This window comes from Rhinolophus sinicus, chromosome 13 (genome assembly GCF_057876585.1).
Source record: "Rhinolophus sinicus isolate RSI-liver-muscle chromosome 13, RSI-T2T, whole genome shotgun sequence".
NCBI lineage: Eukaryota > Metazoa > Chordata > Mammalia > Chiroptera > Rhinolophidae > Rhinolophus > Rhinolophus sinicus.
In genome coordinates, this window is record NC_142513.1 from 12,937,462 (window position 1) to 12,953,143 (window position 15,682).

A 15,682-nucleotide genomic window follows, 5' to 3' on the forward strand; every position below is an offset into this window, starting at 1 on the left:
TTTTTTTTGGAGGATTCTGACTTTGGGAAAGCTATTTTAATTAGGAGTTAAGCAAAGTGTTATAAGAAAAATATAGACAAACGAAGACACTGTTTATATTTCAAAGATGGTGATACAGATTCTGCTGCAAAATTTTTCCAAAACTAATCCCGGGCAAACAGTTCCTTAGGAAAACTATTTTTATCCCTTTATCAACTTGGTTGATAAGTATTTCATTTCCAGTGCATATATGGACAAGCTATATAAAGCAAAATTATTTCTATGCTTTAGAAACAAACATTTTGCAAATGGAAACAAAGTTTATTGTGCTATAATGTTAATTTGCTAGGCTGACAGATAACTCTGGGGCCCCTTAATACACAGTTCAGAATGAGAGTCCATACAAGGAATAGGCTTGACTCCCCAAAACTCCAGAAGCACGGTCCCTCCAGAGGAAAACACCGCTCTGGAAAACTGTGATTAATGCTACTTAATCCAGAACACATTTACATGCATTATTTCATTGCCTTGTGTGGTATATAAAATGCTATTATCATTCCCATTTTTTCAGATGAAGAAATTACAGCTCAGAAAGGTTGATGTCCAAGGTCACTAAGTTAGGGAGTGCCATTGCTATCAGACTCAGCTCCCTCAAGCTATGCCTTAGTGACAGTAATGGCAGCAGCAATGACAGCACTTATATGCTGAGTGTCGTTCCTTGCAATTCATATGTCAATTCATGCAACCTTGACAAGAACCCTACGAGGTAAATAGATAGGTTTGTCTTTGGGCCACCAACCTCCCCTTTCTCTACCCTGGCCCACCATGCATCCCTGCTTCTTGCCCCACAAATTAAAAATCGGCACCCCAAAGTCCTCACGTTCTATCTCATCCCAAATCAAATTGGGCTCTAAAATGCTGGTAATTGTTGAAGCTGGAGGATGGGTAATGGAGGTTTCTTTATACTATTCTCTCTACCTTTGTTTATGTTTGAAAATTACTTGATAAACCTTTAACATTTTTTGCTCTAACATGGAATCTGACCTACTGAAGAGGCTCGCAGACTAGCCTACACTAACAGTGAATTTCAAGGAAGTTAGGTTGGTGCAAAAGTAATTGCGGTTTAAAAGGTTAAAAAATTCCAAAAAAACGCTATCACTTTTGCACCAACTTAATATTATGGGAAATGGCTATATCATAAGAAAAGTCACATCATTCACTCATTCCACAAACATAAATTGAGCACCATTATGTTAGAATAAATCAAGGTCCAATGAAGGAGTCCTGTCCTCAACAAACTAAGAGTTTAGTACCAGACACAAAAGAAATGCAAAAATAATTATAGGGAAGGACTATTGATGAGAAATGCTATAAAAAGAAAAGTTCAAACATAGAACTATGTGAATTGGTAAAAGAGTCACAGCTGGACAAATTCCATTACACGGAACTCTTTGGGACAGTCCAAACTTTTTGGTGTAGTAAACCCTAAACATTATCTCAACTCAACAAGTGGCCCACAAGAAGAAATGGAGATAGAGCCAAAATCAAAATTAGGGCTGGAATGCCTACATGCCCTCTTGTATGGTATGATAATGGTTTCCAGACTGAAATCCAGGCCTCCTGGTCAAGAGGGCAGGATTCCTCTGAACTCCTAGGATCAAAACATACTTATTGGAGATTTAGCTGGATAGAAAATCACCAAAACACCACTTATAACACTAAAAACTTAGAAACAATGTAAATGTCCAACAATAGGGTTTGATGATATTCATTCAATCAATGCGCAGCAATCCATACACAGCAATTGAAAAAGAAATAAAGAAGTACTCTCCATTATATGATAAGGACTAATAATGGTAGAATTCATAAAAAATAAACAACCAAAAAAAAAAACAAAAAGAAAAGAAAACAGCTGGTTAAAGACAGGATTCATTACAAATGCACATTCATTTGTCAACTACTTGGTAATAAACCAAGGCTGTTTCTTGAGAATATGGTCTAGCAATTCAAGTTCCTGCATGAACCACACCTCTGATGCTTGTTTATGAGTTCCAGCTTTTACTGGAAAGCCACTTTGTAAAATGAAGTCTGAAGGCAAAATTCTACATTTGGATGAATTTTTGTCCTCCGTCTTTGCAGAGATCTCTTCCACTGTAATTTCACAAGCACTTTTTGGCGTTTGTTTTTACCAGGTCTTTCAAACGCATTCAACTTATGTTTCACAAAAACAATGTCTTTTTTTTCCTTTTTGTCCTCCTATTTCATTAGTTAACACTTAGTTGCATTGTAATTCAGTAACAAGTAAAACTGGCATCAACAGGTTTGGGAACCAACTCACCTGACTTGCTGACATGAGTGACAGGACCATCATCAAGCGAACGCTTACAACGTGTTGAATATGGGCCAGGCCCTGTTCTAAGCGCTCGACATATCTTAAGGCCTTTAATCCTCAGAGACGAGGTACCACTGTGGCCATCACGTTACAAATAAGGAAACTGAGGCACAGAGCAGTAACTTGCCTGAGGTCACACGACTAGTAAATGGCAGAGAGAATTCTAACTCAGGGAGTCTGGGTCCACGTTGGTGACTTTAACCACTACCCTGAAACTCCCTAAAACCAAATGAGTGAGAGACGCAGTGTCGTTCAAGAGAAGCTCCTGCGATGACGTAAATGCTCTACGTCTGAAAGGGCTGCCACATCCAGTAACCGCTAGTCACCCTGTGACCGCCGCGATGAAGAAACTGGATTTTTAATGTAAACAGCCACACGTGGCCCTTGGCTATCGTACTGGACAACGTGACAAGAGTTGTTTACTAGCCGAGAACACTCAGGGCTGTGGGAATTAAACACTAAGTTGTGTAGCGAGAATGATGAGGATCTGTTCATCGAGCCTTCATTACATGGAGACTGGTTAAGCAGCTCGTCCTGTGTATGAACTGACATGAGAAGATACTTACCACGTGGTTAAATGGAAAATATACATTATAAGACACTACAGAAAACCTAATCTCATTCGTGTTTGATTGAAAAGTCCTGAATGCAAAGATAGTAAACATACAGAAAACTGTGGTTTCCTCCGAGGGGAGGGTACAGTAGACACTGCTGGCTACACACCGCCAGGCTGACAGCCATTTGCCTTCTCTTCCACAGCAACAGAATCCCTCAGTTGTTGGGAACAGCGAAGACACGACATTCCCCGGCCTCCCTCACAGATGAGAACTGACAATGTGTTGTCAACTGAATGTGTTTGTGGGGGCTTCCAGGACTTCCGAGGGTATGCTTTGCCCTCCCCTGTCACACTTCTTCCTGCCTCATGGAAGAACTGTGTAGCTAGAGAACCAGAAGCCCACTTGTGGCCACAAGGTGACCACGAGAGTGTCAGCCCTGGGGTAAGGATGGTGAAGCAGAAAGAACGATCTACACTGTTTGATGGCATTGGGGAACGGCCATCCCAGCAAAAGACTCCTTACTTGGGACTTAATGTTTTTTAAAAGAAAAAGAACCTGTAGTATTGAAAAGCACTCTTATCAGCAGCCACCACAATTCCTAGCTGACCCCTCTACTCAGCGTCCATGCCTCCCAGTCACAGAAAAACATCCTTCCTAAGGGAAACACAATTTTGTCCCTGACTGGCCTAAAGATCATTTCACATCCCCATCCCCCACCCCTTCTCCCCCATAAATGACTTGTTCAAAAAACAGGCCTAAGCCAGTAAGGTATGGCACTGGCCTGGTGACAGGATTTGGCTCTGGAACGGGCACATGACCCAAGTCAAGCCAATGAGATTCTACGATTAGTATCTGGGGGCTTAAAATTCTCACTCTGAGGAGAACAGAGGAAGAGAGACTCTGTTCCTTGGGTTGGTGCCATACTTGGATCTAGGGCCCAGAACTGCTACAGGTATCTTGTTGCTGGCCTAAGAATAAAGACAACACCCTGGGGAGGGAACAACCAAGGGAATCTTAGGGAAAGAAGCCTGCGGCAGTGGGTTAAGTTAATCGTGAAGTTTGCCTTACCTCTGGGACAAGTATACATTACACAAGCCAAAAACTAGCCACACGACTAAGAAATCACCTTAGAGGCAATGGGATAGGTGTTAAGAGTTATTCAAACATTGTGAGAAAGGCAAATAAGTCAGGTCTTCCCAGTGGGCATGCAAAGTTAGGCACTGGTTCTTCAAAACACTTCTGCACCTTTTTCATACAGGCCTGGTCAGTTATTATACAGTAAGCTCCCCAATACTGAGTTACTTTAGAAGAGCTTTTCATAGAGGCTTTTCCAAAAAAAAGGTTACTGAATAAGTGTACATGTTTCAAAAGCCTGACAATAATCACAACAGTTAACACTTATCCATTGAGTCCTTACCATCTGCTAGGCCTGTGCTGAGCTCGTTACCGCATGCAGTCCTCACAAGACACAAGGGACTCTCACTACACCCATTTTACAAATCAGGGAACACAGAAGCTTAGAAAGCAAAGTAACGTATGCATGAAAGTAGAAAGTGCCTGGGCTGAGACTTGAACTCATGGCAAAGGACTCCAGCGCCTCTATCCACGGCTTTGTATTGCCCTCCTTAGGATACATAAAAACACATTTATGATTTTCTGAGGCTGCCCTGTTTTACTTTATTTTATTTTCTCTTTTTGTTGTTTTTGTTTTTTATTTTTGTTTTGCTTTTGCACTGATTTTAAACATTCTGTTCTCTTGACCCTCTGAGTATACTATATTCATCAAACCACAAGTCCTAATTTTTTGGCTTGTAAATATGGTCACCACATTTACTATGTACCACATATAACATGCAAATATCATCAAGAACCACTGAGTGTTGGGCGTCTGGATGGCTCAGTTGGCTAGAGCGCGAGCTCTCAACAACAAGGTTGCCGGTTCAATTCCCACATGGGATGGTGGGCTGCGCCCCCTGCAACTAAAGACTGAAAATGGCAACTGCACTTGGAGCTGAGCTGCGCCCTCCACAACCAGATTGAAGGACAATGACTTGAAGCTGATGGGCCCTGGAGAAATACACGGTTCCCCAATAAAATTAAAAAAAAAAAAAGAACTATTGTGTGTTAAACCTATGTACACAAGAGAGCAATATAATTACATGTCTAACATGCTGGAAATTAGGATTAGACCATCAACTTTTCTTTTTCAAGCTTCCTTTTGTTAAACAGAGGCACACAGTAGGTAGGCTTATGGAATTGGGAATGGAAGAAAAAAGATAACTCACATTTATTAAGCCCCTTCTAGTGGCCAAGTTTTGTAATGGTTAATTCTAAAAGGACTTCAGGAGACATTTTTACAGAGAAAAGAACTGAGACTAAAAGACCTTCCCCAAGGTCATGCTGATCTGCCTGAAACTCAAGTTCTTGTTCTTCCCACTACGTGACTCTGCATTCCTATGAATTCTAGAACTTAACCAAATATTGGCTAAAAGCGAACAATGACTCTGAGGCCATAGGAAAAGCTATGCCATTTTATTAGCCTCCCTGGAAATACATTTTAATTACGTTTCAGTTACTTTTAACCATGGCGCCTTCAGCTTTAATAGATTATCCATAAGAAAATAATCTCACACGAAAAGATATAATGTCTCAGGGTCTAATTTAAAGACCACAAGGAAACAGTTACTATGTTTCAGATAAACTAATTTAAAATAATACACATACTTATTTTCTTAGATTGTAAAAATACAATCAGTGAGTAGTAGAATGCTAAGTTTTGATACAAATATTCAAATAGAAACAGTCTAGTCTTGCAAGTACACTGTCTATGGAGAATCATTGAAAAAAACCACTACCCAAATCTGCCTCATGTACTAAATATTATCATAATTGTTTATGAAAACTCAGAGACTATATTTTTAAATGATGTTATGTATATAATACAGTCATTCTCCAGGCAGCTGAGATCCCCAAATAGAGAATGCTATAGCACAGAATTTAGGTTTTATTATTACTTTGATAAAAGTAAAAATTAAAAACAAAAAAAGGCTTTATGTACAAAACACTTTGAAGTTTCTCTGTTCACAAGGTAGCGACCACATACCTGTATATCTCCTGCAAAACCTACTACTTTCAGAGCCACCCCAACTAGGTGCTGATTTCTCTCTAACACCTTGTACCTATTCATGGTCTCAAACCAAAGGAGACTGCTGATCAGTTTTTCAATAAAAAAGGCATGCCACCAGTCCATATAGAAGCAAAGGCAGCAGCTGAAAAATGAAACTGAGCAGGGCTTGGGGTAGCAGGAGTCTTAACTATTCAACCCTGGAGAACATATTTAAGAAATAATAAGAACAGCTAATATTTACTCAGTGGTTCTTATAGCTACTCACTGTGTTAAGTGTTTTAACTACATACTCAATCCTTACAACTCTATGCAGTAGGTACTATTATTAAGAATCTTACTCAACATCATACATTTATTCAAAATATTTCCAGGATATAGTAAAGCTTTGAAATTTGGCTCCCCCACTTACTGGCTGATTCTGAGCAACTTTACACTCTCTGAATCCGTTTCCATAGCTTTAAAATGTTAACTGTACATTCTAGCCCAATGTCTGCATTTCCTAGTCCCTTATCCCTGGTGTCATGAAATATTCCACCTGCTCATGCCCTAAATCAATACTCATTAGGGCAGAAACAATATTAGGGCTGCTTTTGCTTCCATTGTCTCCAAGGGTGGTCTGGCTGCCCCACACCACTCCCAGGCCCCAGAAGCCGACCAAAGGGCTCAGTCAGTTTCTCCACCTGCCCAGTCCTGACTTGTTTCCCCTTCCCAACCAACTCATATGAATGAGGTGCCAGCATGCCTTTGAACGATGCCAGTGCTGGTTGGAATCATGTACCCTACCGCAAGGGTAACAGAGAATTAAAAACATCAGTATACGAGAAAATCCCTAGAGAGTTCACATTTCTTCATGTATTCAATTCAACTTGAATACTACAGGATTAAGTCATAAGGGGTAATGTAATTTTGGTTAACTGGCAATCACTTAAAGAAATCTTTAAAACAAATTCTAAAATGTGTCAACATACTGTACTATAAATTTCATATGTAGCAGATTTGAACATACTTCAATCCTTGGCTGAGAAACTTGCTATATCTCAGGGTGGTCATCTGAACACTGAAACAATATGGTTTTGACCATGACTTCATGTAAGAAACACATTTTGTGTCATGGCTCAGACATAAAAAGAGCTGAAACAAAAGTTTTACAAAACAAAGCTTATTCTTACTATAGGAGATGTACTCTTTTTTTTTTCTTTCTGTTCTTTCTATTCTGTTTTTTCTTTAAAAAAAAAAAATGCTGGGACCCTTCCCTCAAATAATCGTTCAACCTACTAAATGTGTAACAACCTACCGTTTGAAAATCCCTGATACAGGCAGCCCTTCCACTCTATGGTTTCACCAAAACATAAAACCAATCCAGGAAAGCAATGTTGTGAGTAACCAGTGTTGGACAGAGCACACAGGTTCTGTTTGTTTTTTCTTTTTTTTAATATATTAAACTGAGGGATTTTTCTCCACCTACTGGGGTGGAGAATACGACAGTGTGCAAAGGCTTCCTTGACTTGAGACAGTGGAATTTAACAGAGCAGCACATGACTCGGCATCAGAAAACCTGGATTCATTTTGCAATCCCTAATGAAATAATGCCATGTTTCCCCCAAAATAAGACCTGGCCGGACCATCAGCTCTAATGAGTCTTTTGGAGCAAAAATTAATATAAGCCCTGGTATTATATTATATTATATTATACCTGGTATTATATTATATTATATTATCCCCGGTCTTATATTATATTAAAATAAGACCGGGTCTTATATTAATTTTTGCTCCAAAAGACACATTAGAGCTGATGGTCTGGCTAGGTCTTATTTTCAGGGAAACACGGTAGATCTGATCTAGGCAATGATCATTAATAACTGCTAAAACCATTCTGTGAAAGACTGATGAGAAATTTACAATAGATGGACTATGCAAACCATACCTGACCCCAATGACCAATTTTCATATCACACAAAGAGAGAGACCTGGACTTTACTTCTCCCAATTACTGCCTGCTGATGTGGTACACACCACCACCTGTTAAGTCCAAGGGCCAAAATAAGTAAGTTAATTAAATTAAGGGAGTAGAGGAACATGTTAAAGAAAAGCAATCAGCCAAACCCACAATGTGAGAAGTCATACAGCACAAATGACCTGGTTTTTTCAACAAATAAAAGAAAAACAAATGAGAGAAGAAATTGCTAGGCTTGAGACACAGTCAAATGTAATAGGTGGAATTCGTTTGGATTCCAATTCAAACAAATCAATAGCGCAAAACATTTATGAGATAGTTGAAGAAACTGAATACTGAATGGATATTAGGTAACATTTAGGAATTATTACTGTCCATTTTCTGAGGTGTGATAATGATACTGTGACTATAGAGAACAGAGAGAAAAAGTCCTTATCTCTTAGATATGCATATTGAAGTACTTATGAATGAAATGATAGGACGCGTAGGATATGCTTTAAAATAATCCAAGGAAGGGAAGGTGTGCAGGGGCATATATGATATAAAACTGACCATAATGTTGATACCTGTTGCAACTGGGGAGTGGGTATAAGGTATTTATCATACTATGCTTTGTACTCTTGTATATGCTTAAAATGTTCCACAATGAAAAGCTATAATGTAAAAAGAAAATAAGACAACCTAGATTCAAACACCAGGGCTTATTAAATGTAGTACCTGGGAGGTCTCTTGAATCCTCTGAGCTTCAATTTTCTCATCTGAAAATGGGAATGGTAATCCCTACCTCATAGTACTGTTGCGAGGAATGAAACGAGATCATGGATTCACACCTTTTGGAAATCTAGCTCTTACAAACTGCAAAACACCTACAAATGTTAGTACAACAGTTACGTCTCTTTCTGCATTGCTCTGGAAGCAGACAAAGATTACAGATTTGTGGGACTAGAAATGGTAATGGGCTGAATCCATTTGGACTCTTAAGAATTTTTTTTTCCGTAGTAACTCCTTCATTTGACACTGTTTACTTTATATGGGCCCTTTCCTCCCAAAAGGAGAGTGTCAAAGATATTTGCGATAAATTGAAATCCTCCAACTTCAGTTGTTTATAGTTCTTGTTTACTTTTCCAATTATTCGTATTTCCCCTACTAAATGTAGAAAGTAAATTTACAGGAGACTGTGTTGTTGAGATAAAACTGAACACAATTAGGAATCAATGTAATCTAAATAGGACTTTGTTTAAAATACTCCAGGTGTTTTTAGAAGAATAGATATGTATCTTTCAGCACTAATGCTTCATCTCCAATGAAAGGAAATTCACAGAGGTTCAAGTCTAAAGTAACACAAAGGGAAATTTGGCACAATCTGGCTTCAGTTTACAGAATGGGTTGGAGGGAGCCAGAGAGATCTTTCTATAATGCAAAACTGATTAAGTAATTTCCCTTCCATTCAATGGCTTCCCTCTCCTTTCAAGAAAATGTCCAAACTCCTGAACAAAGGCTCAGGTGGCTCTCCAGCCATATTTCCACCCTCGTCTGGGACTGACACCCCTTCACACTATAGGCAGGGAAGGCTTCCTCTTCCACCCAAGTCCTGTTGATTCCCCTGAAATGTCTCTCACATCTGCCCTCTCCATCCCCTTCCTGCTGCCACTGCCCGAGATCAGGCCTTTTTTTTAACCTTTACTCCCCCATCTCCCCGAACAGAATATATATCCTTATTGCTTTTTCTGATTATAAAAGCAATTAATGTTCATAAAAAAAGACAAATAATGCAGTAAGGAAATAAAAATCTCCCCATGATCTCACGACACAGACATAACGAACTTTCTAGGACAGTCATACTCATGGCAGCATTATTTGCAATAACGCAAATAAAGAAGCAACTCAAATGTCCACCCACGGAATGGGTAAACAAAATGTGTACATACATATAATGCATATACACAAAATGTTTATATACACACAATGGATTATTCAGTCTTAAAAAGGAAGGAAATTCTGACACACGCTACACCATAGGTGAACCTTGAAAATATTATGCTAAATGAAATAAGCCCATCACAAAAAGACAGATACTGTATGAGTCCACTTTTATGAAGTATCTAGAGGAGTCAAATTCATAGAGACAGAAAGTAAAATGGTGGTTGCCAGGGGCCAGAGGAAGGGGAAAATGGGGAACTGTTTAATGGATATAGTTTCAGTTTTGCAAGATGAAAAAGTTCTGGAGATTGTACAACAATATGAATATTCTTAACACTACGGAACTGCACACTTAAAAATGGTTAAGATGATAAATTTCATGTTATGGGTATTTTACCACAATTAAAAATTTTAAAAAAAAATTTAAACAACTAAATCTTTCTGGACACTTTTCCTATAAATATGTATGTATACATTTAAAAAATAAAAAATAGGAACATCCTGTAATCTGTTTTTCATACCTAACCATATGTTAAACATCTTTCTCATATAAATAGCTCCCACCTTATTCTGTTTTAATGGCTGATAGCATCCATCATATGACTGACTGCACCATAATTTAACCAGTCTGTTTGTAGTTTTTCAATATTATCAAAACATCAGTCAACATCTTTGCATATTTTCTCATGACATCTTATGATAGACATGTTTTTCTACATGCCCTTCTTTGGGTATCAATACTTTGATTTTCCCAAAGGAAAATTATCTCCTTGCTATCCAAATAGGCACGTGGCATCCTACCTCCTCCTCTCCAGCCAACTCTTGTTCTATTTGGCTAGCCTGGGCACATTTATTCTAAATTTTATTCCTACATATTTATTTTTCATATTGTTATTGTCATTTCTCCTATAGTCACATTTTCTGATGATTGCTTGCATAAAGCTATTGCTTTTTGTCTATCTTGTAGCTGCCTGTTCACTTAGCCTGTTATACTTAAGATACTTTTTAACTTAATTCTGTTGAATTTTCTCAGCAGATAATCATATCACAAGTAGACGAGCATATCATCAAGGTTGTCATTAAGACTAAAAGCTCTGGGCTCAGGCAGACCTGGGTTCAAATCCTATGTGACCTTGCGTAAGCATTTTCCCTTAGTTTCCTCATCCATAACTGGGAATTATAATAAGGGTTATCTCACACGTTGTTGCAAAGATCATGCTAATTGAGACCAGAATATGAAAAGTGCTTAACATTAGTTCAATAAATGTCTGCTATAATGAAAATATAACTTTCTCGCCACATGCTATTTCTCTTATTGCATTATATTGGTACACTCCTTTTTGGCATTTATCTTGCTTCCCACTTCTCCAAAAAAGTAGAAGCCATTAGACCCCTTTTAAAGTATCTGTGCTATGGATCTCATCTACTCTCACTTTCTCAGGAAAGCTGTGCTACTGGTTTTCCCTTTCATCTCCTGTATTGTCTCAGCCTCTCCCTCACTACTCTTTGCCATCAGTATTTAAATCTGCTCACGCCTCTCTCGTGCTTTTTAAAAAGGCTTCACCCGATTCCCCAATCGCTCTCCAGCCTTCCCTCTCTTCCCCTTCACAAACTTCAGCTGCCTACTCTTTGTCTTTACTTTCTCACATCCCACTCACTCCTCATCCCACTGATATATTGCACTGAACCTTTGGAGGCGGCTGGTATTAGACAGTCCACCCCCACCATTTCACCACATCTGCTCAATTAGGTCCCCAGTGACCTCTATATTTATTTATCCAAGGACACATTTTCCTGTTTAATTTATGTAATTTGAAAGCTCAGCAGCATCCAGCACAGTTGGCTTTCCTCACTTACCACACAATCCTCAGTTTCCTCCTATTGCTCTGGCCATTTCTTCTTGGTGTCGACTAAGTGAATGGTTTCCAAGAGTGTGCAGCACAGTGACCCTGAATGATCCGGCCCTTTTTACATCTCTCTGGATGGATCTCTGCCAATATCGATTAAGTTCCAGTTGCACTGGACTGCTTTCATCCCCATGCATGTACCTTTAAACATGTTTGGAATACATGCCTTGACGGCAGGGACCGGATTCCTTACTGTCTACACATAGTACATGTGCAATACATACTTTCTGAATCATCGTCAATGAATGACTGCAATGTGAAGAGCAGGCTGGAGGAGTGATGACACCAAAAGAGAACAACAAAAATAGCCCTGATCTTTTTGAAACCATACCTCCATCAAAAACACACAACACACACTTGCTGGCTTAAAAATCTTTTGATGGCTCCCCAGCACCCCTGAGACAAAGTCCAAACTCCTCAAAACTTAGAAGGAGATACAAGGGACGTCTTTCAGAGGGGTACCTCTGCTTATGTCTCAAACATCATCCAGACAGACCACTTCCACTTCTCAGAATCTGTCGCTTGCCAGCTTGCAAAACCCTTGCAAATGCCCAAGAAGCCTGCATTCTCTCCCCAGGGCTTTGCACACACTGCTCTCTGCCTAGCGCACTGTGAACCTCACCAGCCTCATCTTCTGGCCAATACAAAGGCAGCCTTCGTGTCTCATTTTGGAAGTCGTCTTCTTTTGGAATCTCTCTTTCAGCATCCACCCCAACCTCATCTCCGGAAATCTGGGTTCACTGCCTTCGCTGGGCATTCACAGTCCCTTGTATGTCTAAAACCATAGCGTGAGTCACAACCGCGTCCTATTTATGCAGTAAGACTGTGGAGTTCCCTGAGGACAAGATCCCATTCACTTTTTCACCCATGGAGACCACCCCAGGCCATGGCTCACAATACATGCTCAGTGAGGGACCTCCTTAAAGTGCAGACATACCTTGGAGGTATTGTGGGCTGGGGTCCAGACCACCGTGATAAAGCAAGTATTGCAATAAATCGATTCCTAATCTTTTTGCTAGTGGAGGGCCTTGCTTTCAATTTGTAAAAAGCACACCACCTGTGAAGCACAACAGTGCCAAGCACAAATTAAAGGAGGTATGTCAGTATTAGGAGTAACAATAAAAAGTCCCCAGTATCGAGGACTTACCTGCAAGGGTTTTAAATATAAATTTACTTTGTAATAACCTTATAAGACAGGTGTTATCATTGTCCCCAATTTGCAGATGGGAAAACTGATGCACAAAGAAGTCAATCCATCCTCCCTGGCCCCAGAAGAGTCGCACAGACATACATTTTCTGCAGTTTTGAGTTATCCCCCGGTCCCCAAATAAGGGCTTTTCCTCTTCTTAAAGAAACTTTCGGATCAGGTCAAGCAATGGTCCCCAAATATAGAGAAAAGCCAAAAGCACACTCCACGCCAGCGCCAGGCCGAGTTAAAGGGCATGAGGGGGCGCCGCCCCGGCGCGGCTGAGGGGACAAAGGTCCAGCCCCAGTCTCCTTTCAGGGGGTGCCCCGCCGCCCAGCCCTCTTGCCCACTGCAACGAGTGGACACCGGGGCGGCGCGTTTGGGCCGCGATCGCCGCTCGGCCCCAGCTCACCTGCTGTCCCACCGCCGCGTCGAGCCGGGGCCGCCGGCCCGCAGCGCCTCCCCCGGGCTGCCAGGCGCCCGCTCGGCGCGCCGCGGAGCCTGTTGCCTTGGCTACCGGCGCTGCCCACCTCCCGCGGTTGCGCTACGGCGGCTGAGAGGGGACCAGGAGGGTTCGCGTGCCTTTCCGCAGCCCCCGAGCGGGCGGAGAAGGGAAAGCAGGTCGGCGTCCGGTTTCCAAGCTAAGAAGGACCCCTTGGGGCTTGGCGTCCTGGAACTTGGCCCCAAGGAAAGAAAGAAGGAAGGGAATGCAGAGGGAAAGGGACAGCAAGGCCGGGGGAGGAGTTGAGCCTCGGATCCTGCCTGTGCCTCAGTTTCTCTCTCTGTCTGATGGATACCCTTCTGGGAGAGGACAGGGCCGCCGGCCGAAGCTTGCTGGACCAGTAATAGTTAAAGACGGGAAAACTGTTGTGGGAGGAGTAGGCGGGGGTGTGGCAAAGAACCAATAAACTTGTTTCTTTGGGCTCCAGGTGAGAATTAGCTCACCAGATTTAATTTCAATCAGGGAAATCATTTGTAACCAGCAATTCTACTCTTTGGAATAATCCTACAGATACACTGGAACATGAGCACAACGGATAGTCATTGCTCCATTTTTTATTTTTATTTTATTTTTTGTAAAAGCGAAAGGGTTGAGACCAGTCTAAATGTTCATCAGCAGGAGATTGAGTAAATGACTTACGGTGATCCATAAAACAGAATACCATAGCAAGGCTTAAGAGAGACCAAAGAAGATAAAGATGTAGATAGTTTAGATATAGACCTATCTTCAAGCCATGCATACAGCAATAGTCCCATCTTTGCTTCTTCTCTGACCTTCAACCTTACCCCAACTCTGCCCCAGTCTATTCTCCACCCAGCAACCAAAATGTGCTTTTTAAAATGTAAACATTATCTCCTCTCAAAAACCGTACCCCCCAAAAAAAAACCATCATTCAACAGCTTTCCCATCACATTTAGAATAAAATCTAGAGTGGTTACCACTGTCAATCGCACCTCTCACCGTTTTCCCCTCTTGTCCATGCTCCCATCACACTGGCCTTGCAGTATTTAAGCGAAGCTTGCTTCTGCCTCACAGCCTTTCCTCTTGCTGTTCCATATTGGGACCCCTCTTCCTCCAGATATGCCTGTAACTTGCTTCCTCACTTCCTTCCTATCTCTACTCAAATTGTTCCTGCTTCTTGATTATGTCCAATTCAAAACAGTCCCCCACTTCCTGAAATCCCTACCACAAACACAGATCCTCAGATAAGCTCTTCCCAAGTTCCTCTTCCCAACATACCTCATGGTTTCTCTGGTGTGTGTTCTCACTTAATGAACAAGCTAAATAAATCAATTTTTTTTTGGGGGGGGGTACAGGTTTGTTGCTGGTAGAATCTGATTGTGGTCTTTATTTATTAGTCTTAGCTTTCTTCTGCCCAGTCCAATAATACCCGGACAGGAAGAAGCAAGGATTTTAAGAGCTACCTGGAAGATTCAGTGGTCTGAAGCAACCTGACTTGGGCAGGTATTTTGGGGCGGAAAGAAAGGCTGTGGTAGGAATTAGGAAAGCTTAAGTAATTCTCCTTCCTCTGCCATCAATCCTTCCTGTGGTCTTGGGCAAGCCATTTTATTTTGAGCCTTTTTCCATTTCTGTAAAAGAAGAGATTCAAGTCTATTTCTAAGGCTTCTTCCATTCTAAAAATATTCTAGGATTCCAAACTCTACAGGTTCTTATATTTCCAGGTAAACGTTCCCCTACATTAGTCATTGGGACAACATTTTCATCATTGTTGCCGTAGCTACATACCACCTATACTGTTATGTAAATAAGTCATTTTCTGTTATGTAAATAAGTCATTTTCAAGTTTTTTTCTTTAAATAGACTCAATTTTTACTTAAATTTACAAAGGAAAATTTACATCACAGTTTAAATGGAAAACCAGCATTACTTGGTAAAAATGGAAGAATTTTTGCAAACACACACACAAACCCTAAAACAAAACAGTGTCATTTAACTGTGGATGTGGTTACCTTTGGAGAGATTTGGAAAATGAAGCCTTCATTCTATTAAAAGGGGAGATAAGCAAATGTCAGAAAAATGTCAGATACATACTAGTCTCCAGCAAACCTTCTCTTTGGTTTGAAACAGGACTTTCTCACTGTGTCTTTCAATGTTACCGAATGTCATGTTCATGCACCTTAGAACCTTTTACTTACCC

The 15,682-nt window shown here is 40.6% G+C and overlaps 1 protein-coding gene across 3 annotated transcripts in view; it reads right to left on the reverse strand.

The window, feature by feature from the left end:
* PKIG (cAMP-dependent protein kinase inhibitor gamma) overlaps positions 1 to 13,587 on the reverse strand; it is a 77,317-nt gene extending 63,730 nt beyond the window's left edge. Inside the window, exon 1 of one of the 3 annotated variants that reach the window (XM_019748577.3) lies at positions 13,435 to 13,587. The gene's annotated coding sequence lies outside the window, so the exon portion shown is untranslated. The remainder of the gene's footprint in view (positions 1 to 13,434) is intronic. The other 2 variants (XM_019748569.3, XM_088789112.1) reach the window with 2 other exon arrangements.
* Positions 13,588 to 15,682: the final 2,095 nt, after the last annotated feature.